This window comes from Podarcis vaucheri (genome assembly GCF_965113315.1).
Source record: "Podarcis vaucheri genome assembly, chromosome: 11".
NCBI lineage: Eukaryota > Metazoa > Chordata > Lepidosauria > Squamata > Lacertidae > Podarcis > Podarcis vaucheri.
The window spans coordinates 55,990,404-55,999,831 of record NC_138749.1 but is presented as its reverse complement, the minus strand read 5'-3'; the positions used below and the strand labels follow the sequence as shown (position 1 = coordinate 55,999,831).

General features: G+C 43.5%; 1 long non-coding RNA gene across 2 annotated transcripts; it reads left to right on the top strand.

Moving 5' to 3' along the window:
• The first annotated feature begins 672 nt into the window (after positions 1-672).
• Positions 673-7,228, top strand: LOC309542776. 2 transcript variants are annotated; one of them, XR_014224422.1, is made up of 4 exons: positions 673-829; positions 1,359-1,780; positions 3,630-3,902; positions 6,696-7,228. It is a non-coding gene; the product is annotated as an uncharacterized lncRNA (long non-coding RNA). The 2 variants fall into 2 exon arrangements; XR_014224421.1 differs by lacking the exon at positions 3,630-3,902.
• Positions 7,229-9,428: the final 2,200 nt, after the last annotated feature.

The following is a 9,428-nucleotide window of genomic DNA, read 5'->3' as shown; positions in this document are numbered from 1 at the left end:
AAGACCCAAAGACAGTCAGGAAATAGGCTGGAAGCTGATAGACGTCAAAGTAGATGAGGATGTCCAATGACTACTGGGAAGTAGGTAAAAGGTAAAGGTCCCCTGGACGGTTAAGTCCAGTCAAAGGTGACTATGGGGTTGCAGCGCTCATCTCGCTTTCATGCCGAGGGAGCCGGCGTTTGTCCACAGACAACTTTCTGTTTCATGTGCCCAGCATGACTAAACTGCTTTTGACGCAATGGAACACTGTGACGGAAACCAGAGTGCACGGAAACGCCGTTTACCTTCCCACCGCAGTGGTACCTATTTATCTAGTTGCCCTGGTGTGCTTTTGAACTGCTAGGTTGGTAGGAGCTGGGACAGAGCAACAAGAGCTCACTCCATCACGAGGATTTGAACTGCCAATCTTCTGACTGGGAAGCCCAAGAGGCTCGGTGGTTTAGACCACAGCACCACCCATGTCCTGAATAAACAAGCACACAATCACTGATAGGTCCACCCACCACTGTGGGGTTCAAAGCAATGAAGATTGCCAGGTGTTGCCATTGGCTATGGCTTTCTTGTGATGTCACAAAAGCCCTTGGCAACTGAGTGGTTATAAAGGCAGGCCAAGGGGAAAGCCCTTTTTTATTTCCAGCAGGACACACCTGGCATTGGATGTGACATTCAGCACTGCCCAGGTTTCTTCTACTTGGAGGAGGCAAACTGGTGAATGGAAGGAGGCAATCCTCTGGCAGGGGGATGCTAGGGAGCGATAATAAGGCAAGTCTGCTTGCTTGAAGGCTGCAGAGTCAATGCTGTCAAAGACTATGAGATGATTCTCACCCAGGTGAAAGCTTAGTACAATGTTTCATGTGTGTGATGTGTAATGTTTTAGCATTTTTCTCTTGTGATTTTTATTAAAGTGCTTTGAATTTATTTGCCAGCAGCCTTAGATGGATTTCTATATCCTTAAGGGCCGGACAAATATATAATCATAATAAACACACGAAATAAATAACTATAGCTAACCAAGACTTCGCAACATGCATCCTAGCTTGCATAAAGGGAGGATCAAAGCTGCTATGTGTAGGACCATGAAGCTCATTCATATTGTTAAGCCAAGATATAAATGTTGGCTTAACATTAGCATAGCAGAATTCTAAACTTTGCTAGAGAAGATCCATTGTTATTACTTTAGTGGCCTTCACATTTCTGCTTGTCAAACGCAAGGTGTTTTGTGGGCTATAAAGCTGAACAGAGGTGGGTGCTTGCTTTATTTCATGTTTATTTCCAGATAACGCCCAGTTGTGTATCTCTCTGGGAGATTTGCCAACTTCAAAGCAGTAGTAAAAACATTCCATAAAATATGTTTGCAGGATGACAAAGCAAAGGAAACTGTTCATCTACAAGGAAGCAACTCATAAATACTGAAGGGCTGAAACAATGGCACTCCTCTTGTAATATCCTATTTTACATAGTATTTCAAAAAGCAGCATGATGGGCTAGGCTAGGCTGCTGGGAAACTGAAATGAAGTTCTCAAGAACATTGTGGAAGATGGCGATATGCTGCTTCAAAAATGGCACCATGTAATGCTTGAGCTAAGGTTACATGGCATCTGTCAAAGATGGAAATGGAACAGAATTTTTCCTGGTATTCCAGTTGTTCTATTTGCAGTGCAATGGGTCTTATCCAATCTTCTTAGAATCGTAATTACAATCTTCTGAAAGATGTGCTCCTCAGATCCAACTGAACAGCAGAGGACCCAAGAAGCAAGGTGAAGCTTGGCATGAAACTCTAGTACAGTACGTCCTATCTCCTCGGTTACTTAGATCAAAGAACAAAAGAGCAGGGATGCTTCCAAACAGGTGTTCATGATGGAACAGTGCTCCTCACACACCTGAGCTTTTTGTGGCAGCTACAGGATGTTATTGGCATCAAAATGCTCCAATTTAAGCTAGATCAACCCTTTCTGAGGGAAACCCAGTAAGCACACAAATGAACAAACCTGTTTACAGTGACCTGCTTTCAGTATAATAACCCATTCACAAATTAAGTCCCCCCCCAGCCCCATCCAGAAGCACCCTAAGAAGGATCTGGCTTTGCAACAAAGACTGGTCAGGCTGAACGCCAGACACACAGAAGGCTTACTCAATGATCTGACTGGTTATTATTTTGTGAAATTATGTCTTTGACTGTGATGTGATGGGGTGGTGCAGAAGCTGAATTCTCACATGCTGTCCCTGAAAGTGCAGTTTCAAAGCCAGCCTGGGGGCACTGCCTTGAGTGTCAATATCACCTGTCCTGTTGAAAAGAGGAAAGTGAATAGGGAAAGGTTGGGCAACAGGGACAGGAGGGTGACTGGGTAGAGGCTGGGCCTGTGAAAGTTGTGTTATTTGGAGGTCAAACTCTCCTTCAAGAAATCTGCAGGCACCCCCCCCCATTTTTCTTCAAGTGACATGCAATTTCTGACTTTCTGACAATCAGTTCCACACTAGAGACTGCTAAATAATCCTGAGCAACACAAATGTGTTCCATCCTAATGATGATTATTGCACAATGTTTTGCCTATGAACAATTATATACATGAAATAACTCCCCTTATTAAATTTGGATTGGATGCTAATTAAGACTAATTTAGAAAGAAACTGTATGCAATTTGGGTGATCTCGGGGAAGGATTATAATCAATGTGAAGTTACATTTACTTTTAATTGCTGGAATTCTAGCGGGCTTTCTCATGCGCTATATTGCACCTAATTTGGCATACCCTAGATGATCTTCAGTGGGAGAAATTTGTATCAACTAAAAAATGTGCAACTGAGTGGCTAGGCATAAATGAAATTACTTGTAGCAGGACGTACCGTTTTCATTCTCCACTCCTGAGTCAATGTGGTTAATCCATGAATCCAGGATTATATACAGAGGGTTGAACGCTTCCTCAAAACTGAGTTCTTTCCTTGGAATTAAATCTCCTTCGTGTTAGATATGCCCATTACCACATCAGGTTACTCCTGCCTCTCATAATGCTCATCTATATCCTCTGTGAGTAGTCTGTACATCATAGGGACACCTCAGCCCCTGGGAAGACTTCAGGATCAGCCATTGTAAATCGCAGAGTTTTCCGACCCTGTCACAGCAGTGATTGGCCTTTAAGTTCAGTTGCTCTCTCCCCATCCCCCTTACAGATATTCAGCTGTGGTACGGTGAGGGTGTAGTTGTCAGGAGCATCCTACACACAAGTAGGCACCCAGCAGAGACACATGCCTGGCTGGCATGTTCTCTCCCTCCTGGTTGGTTGTTCGGGAGACTCAAAGTCTTTCTCCAGCCCAAACATCACAGCGACTGATACCAAGAGGCATCAACACACTTTAGGACTAGTAGGACTAGTAGCCAGTGTGGTGTAGTGGTTCAAAGTAGTGGACTCGTAATCTGGTGAACCAGGTTCGCTTCCCTGCTCATCCACATGCAGCTGCTGGGTGACCTTGGGCTAGTCACACTTCTCTGAAGTCTCTCAGACTCACTCGCCACACAGAGCGTTTGTTGTGGGGGAGGAAGGGAAAGGAGATTGTTAGCCACTTTGAGACCCCTTAGGGTAGTGATAAAGCAGGATATCAAATCCAAACTCTTCTTCACTTCTTCTTCTTCAGAGTGTTGGCAGTTCGAGTGACAGACTCAGTAGCGCAGCATTTTGGCTAAACTACGTTTATTTGCATATACACACTCGGAGCATCGTAACTCAGCTCCTTCCTCTTCAGCATCAGACAGCAAAGAGAGAGAGCAAAGGACAACATTCCTACATCACGGAAACACAGTAATAAAAACATCCTGTCTCCGTCACTTCCCACAATGTGGAATGAAAACATACACCGTCATGTGAAAACCAATCCCATGACTGCAACACGGGGCAAGAATTCTAACAAGTAGGGTTATTGTTGTTGTGGGGTTGTTGCTCTTTTTGACATTGTTGAGGGCAGACTCTGCCCTCAAAGCCTGTGCTTTGTTTATATGCCCGAAATGACCTGATGCTCAAACAGACATACATGAGTTGGGAGCACAGCTTGTGCTGAGATACTGCTTCTCTCACCATGCATGCTGGGAGAAAATTGCTTAAAACCACAGAGTGCAACAAGGCAAGGCAGGGGATAAGAGAGGTTTCATTCCATTGCTCTGCGTGGTTCCTTTCCTGTGAAGAGTGAATGGGGGCGGTGGACAAAAATATGTTTGGCTGGCCTGTCATGTCTAGTTTGGTCCTAAGTTGGGTGTGTTGCTTGGCCTTTAAAATCAGATACCTGGTTCCTATTTTTACAAAATATACACTTCTATATACCGTACTTTTCAGTGTACAAGACGAGGGTTTTTAAAATTAAAAAATCATGTTAAAAATTGGGGCTCGTCTTATACACGGATAGTGCATAGGGGGGGGATGTGGGATTGGTTGTTGCTGCGAGCTGGAGATTGTCAGCGGCTATTAGGCGTGTTATTGGTGGCTGCGGCAAGGGCTGGTGTTGATTGGCTGAAGCTGCGGCAATTGGGCGGGTGATCGGCAAAAGCTCAACAACTCTGGGCCACTCCCCAAAAAAGCTCAGCAACTCTGGGCAATTTCCCCCCATTTTCTTAATTTTGAGTCCTCCAAAATAGGGGGCATCTTATACATGGGGGGGGGGCGTGCGTGTTATACACAAAAAATACAGTAGTTTTCCTGAGCATTGAAAGAATTTCACATGCTTAGTAATGTTTAAAATGTTCTGGAAGGTAAGTCTGTATTATACCATTCTCTCTCGAGACAGATGGCTAGCACGTCTTGCTATGCTTTCTTGCAACTCAAGTTTGAATGGCTACTGAGGAAAAGGAAAAGGAAATAAAGAAGTTTAATAGATGCTGGGCTGATCATAAACGGCCTTGATCTCTTGTTACGGGGTGATAGCTGTTACCTGGCTGCTCTTTTCGATTATCTTCCTAAATGTGTTCAGTCTATCAGAAGTAATTTAGATGGCTGGCAAATTCTCTGTAGTCGAGCAATTGAGACAGCCGAGCATTCTGTTTGCCACGGCTTCAGTAAACTTAGCACAAAACATTCGCTGTGTGCATCTTGTAAATGGGCATGTGCCCCGTTCATAATATCACAAAGAGATATGCTAGGCTAGAAATGTCTTTGTCTGTCTTGTAATAATGCCGTGCAACACCCTGGCCAGCACAGCAAAGGGCAACAGCTGTGTATTTTAAATGATTTTCAAGCTGGCATTGTCTTCGGCAGTTCGTGTGCTTAGTTTGTTTGATGACAGTTGGTGACCGGACCGTCACCCGTGACAGGTAGCCTTTTGATATATGAAGTGTTTCTTTGCGTGTGTTCATTTTGCAGTTTGCACAACTTTATTTACTGCATCTCAGCTGTAAACACACAAGATGGACTTCTACAAAAAACAATGGAGAGGACAGAGAGTTCAGACCATGTTCAAAAAACTCTGAAAAAGAGAGGGAGAGCATACTTTCCGGGACTTTGTTCAGAAAGAGGAGGAGATTCATGGCCATCTCTCTCTTACAGCCCATAGCCCCAGATCTTGTTGTTGTTGTTTAGTCGTTTAGTCATGTCTGACTCTTCGTGACGCCATGGACCAGAGCACGCCAGGCACTTCTGTCTTCCACTGCCTCCCACAGTTTGGTCAAACTCATGCTGGTAGCTTCGAGAACACTGTCCAACCATCTCATCCTCCATCGTCCCCTTCTCCTTGTGCCCTCCATCTTTCCCAACATCAGGGTCTTTTCCAGGGAGTCTTCTCTTCTCATGAGGTGGCCAAAGTATTGGAGTCTCAGCTTCAGGATCTGAAGAGCCGGAGGTTTGTGGATAGTTCAGGGCTGATTTCCAGATCTATTGATGATTTATTTGAAACTATCCACAATCCTCCTTTGTTTCAATGGTACTAGCTTTTGAACAACTGAATCTCACATTTCAGCATTTTATAAATTGCACCCCGTCTGCTAATTCTGTACACACATTGAAGGTCAATTAGTTTGTGTATTCGGCCACAAATGTAACGGAACACAGTGAAGTTCTCTTGATTATTTGGTTTTGTGTATGGTTCTGGATAACAGGTTTTTACCATTAGAGGGTGCTAAAGACTTTCCACAGATTAAACAAAAACCTTTATGTAAATGTGGATGTGTTAAATACCACATATATATCTGAAAACAATTACATTAAGGTATTCTAGTAAATCAACACGTGCCAGGAAATTTTCAATGCAGCCACCTCAGCTTCTTACTCATTGAAATGTAGGAGAAATCTTGCAGCAGGAACTGATTCATTTATGACTGCTAACGCAAGAGGTTGCAATTCAACATGGCCTGCATAGCTGGAATCCAAAAGACCCACAGTATGGTCAAAGCTGGATTAACTACCCGAGGAAATGGCTGCTTGATGCCTGTGTTTACTGAACAATTTGTGGCTAAAACTTAAAGGAAGACCAAAGCAATGTTATGTTATCATAAACATCTGACTTTTAGTCCACTGAGGGAGAAATCTTTGTATCAAAATATATGTTTATTTGAAAAATGTGCCTATTTGGAGAAACTCCTTCCGCCCCCCAAGAGATCTTGTGTTTGCCAAGAAAAAGTTTGAATTACATTCAAATGATGTATTTGTCATAGAATCTCTCTCTCTCTCTCTCTCTCTCTCTCTCTCTCTCTCTCACACACACACACACACACACACAGAGCTTTATTGCGGTCCATAAACCCAAGATGATAGAATCATAGAATTGTGCCTCCACTCCACAGGGACCTCACCTGTTCTCCAATAATTCTCAAAGATTATACGCAGTGGCTCTGAGATTACATTTGCAAGCTCCTTTACAACCTCTGGGTGCAGCTCATCAGGTCCTGGAGATGTGAATTTATTTAATGTAGCAAGATGTTCCCTTACCACCTCAGCTCCCTTCTTGCATTCATTTATTCTATTATCATCAGGTTGGGCACTGCTTTCCTTTTGGGTGAAGACCTAGGCAAAGGCTGGATCTAGACACTTCAAAGAAGCGTCTCAGGAAAACACGCTGCAAACTTTGTATGAGAAATTGGATTGGCAAAAATGGAACTCCACAGAGCCATTCGGTGCCACAGTGTTATAATGCATATACTGTACAATGCATATAAAGCACTTTTTCTTTTCCAATGTAGCTGAATTCAAAGTTGGTCTTGACCAGTTTTCCCTGTCCCCCCAGTTGCATTTCTCCCCAATTAAAATATTCTCTGTGCAGAGGACCTACTATTTGCTTGTTCTCCCTCTTCCTTTAAGCACAGCCAAAGAAACCTTCATTCATTCATTCATTCATTCATTCATTCATTCATACATACCGTATTTTTCTCTCTATAAGATGCACCCGACCATAAGATGCACCTAGTTTTTAGAGGAGGAAAACAAGAAAAAAATAATTCTGAATCAAATGTTGTTGAAGAGGCTGTGCAGCCATCCCTCTTGTTGTTCTGGCTTCAGCGATAGCTGCGCAGCCTGCATTCGCTTCATAAGACGCACACACACTTCCCCTTACTTTTTAGGAGGAAAAAAGTGCGTCATATAGAGCGAAAAATACGGTACATACATACATCTCTTGCAAGCCTAAACTCATTCTGAGTTTTGGACCCCCTGACCTTCTCCCTGTAACTGTTGACAACTAAGGTAGCAATGGGAGGAAATTGTTTCAGTTCATATTTAAAGGCAAACCTACCCATTTTGCACTTCCAGTAACAAGATGTGAACCAAAACACTGTCGTCCTTTGGATTTTGCAGTTCTCATAATTTTGCAATGCAGTTTCTCCGACTGAAGAAGAGAAGAAGAAGAGTTTGGATTTGATATCCCGCCTTTCACTCCCCTTCAGGAGTCTCAAAGCGGCTAACAATCTCCTTTCCCTTCCTCCCCCACAACAAACACTCTGTGAGGTGAGTGGGGCTGAGAGACTTCAAAGAAGTGTGACTGGCCCAAGGTCACCCAGCAGCTGCAGGTGGAGGAGCGGAGACGCGAACCCGGTTCCCCAGATTACGAGTCTACCACTCTTAACCACTACACCACACTGGCTCTCACTGACTGAGCAATGAACACAGATAAAACAACATTTTAAAATGCACTTTATTAGAGAACATAGTTTTGCAGAAATGTGTATAATTAGATAAATTCACAACCTAATTCCAACATAAGGGGCGCGGGTGGCGCTGTGGGTAAAAGCCTCAGCGCCTAGGGCTTGCCGATCGAAAGGTCGGCGGTTCGAATCCCCGCGGCGGGGTGCGCTCCCGTCGTTCGGTCCCAGCGCCTGCCAACCTAGCAGTTCGAAAGCACCCCCGGTGCAAGTAGATAAATAGGTACCGCTTACCAGCGGGAAGGTAAACGGCGTTCCGTGTGCTGCGCTGGCTCGCCGGCGCACCCGGAAGTGTCTCCGGACAGCGCTGGCCCCCGGCCTATAGATGTGAGATGGGCGCACAAACCCCAGAGTCTGTCAAGACTGGCCCGTTCGGGCAGGGGTACCTTTACCTTTACCTTTAATTCCAACATGGCCTGCAAAGGGAAAGGTTTTGTTGCTCAAAGGAACAGTCTATTTGATCATTCATTCCCGTTTCTTTAAAGTTCATTTAGCTAAGATTTAAAATAACATTTAATGGGGTATAGCATTGTTTTTACAGCCAGAATGATCATAATCCGTGAACATATGTTGTTTACATTATCCCTCTGGTCTTTACTTGGTAATAGTAAAGTAATTTGTGTGAAGTGTTAAATTGCCTGATGTAATTGAATCAATCGCCCTTGTGTGGACATGCCTGGCTGTGGCTGGAGGGCCTGATCACTTCCCAGGATTAGCACAAATGAAGTGGGCGTCTATTCACGGACTGCTGTGACAATCAGGATTTATTAACACGAAAGCTCTTATGCACAGGTGCTTACAGAGACATGCAGCTAAGAAAGTGGTCACAATAATGGTTATTTATCAAATACTAAAGGCTGGTGATTTATCAGATACCAACAATTAAAGCTGGTCTTAGTTGTTTATGCGTACGTACCAGAGAAATCAGCAAAACTTAAAATCACAACTGATAGCACCCCAATTTGCAAGAAATTTAATCTACACTTTTAGGCACTCTACACTTTAATCTACACTCACTTTGGGCAGTCACTTTCTTTCAGATAATAATAATAATAGAAATAAATGAATAGATAGATAGATAGATAGATAGATAGATAGATAGACAGACAGACAGACAGACAGACAGACAGATAGATAGATAGATAGATAGATAGATAGATAGATAGATAGATATAGATAGATAATACCCCGCGCATCTGGCTGGGCTTCCCCAGCCACTCTGGGTGACTCCCAGCAGAATATTAAAAGCACAATAAAACATCAAACATTAAAAACTTCCCTAAACAGGGCTGCCTTCAGATGTCTTCTAAAAGTCAGATAGT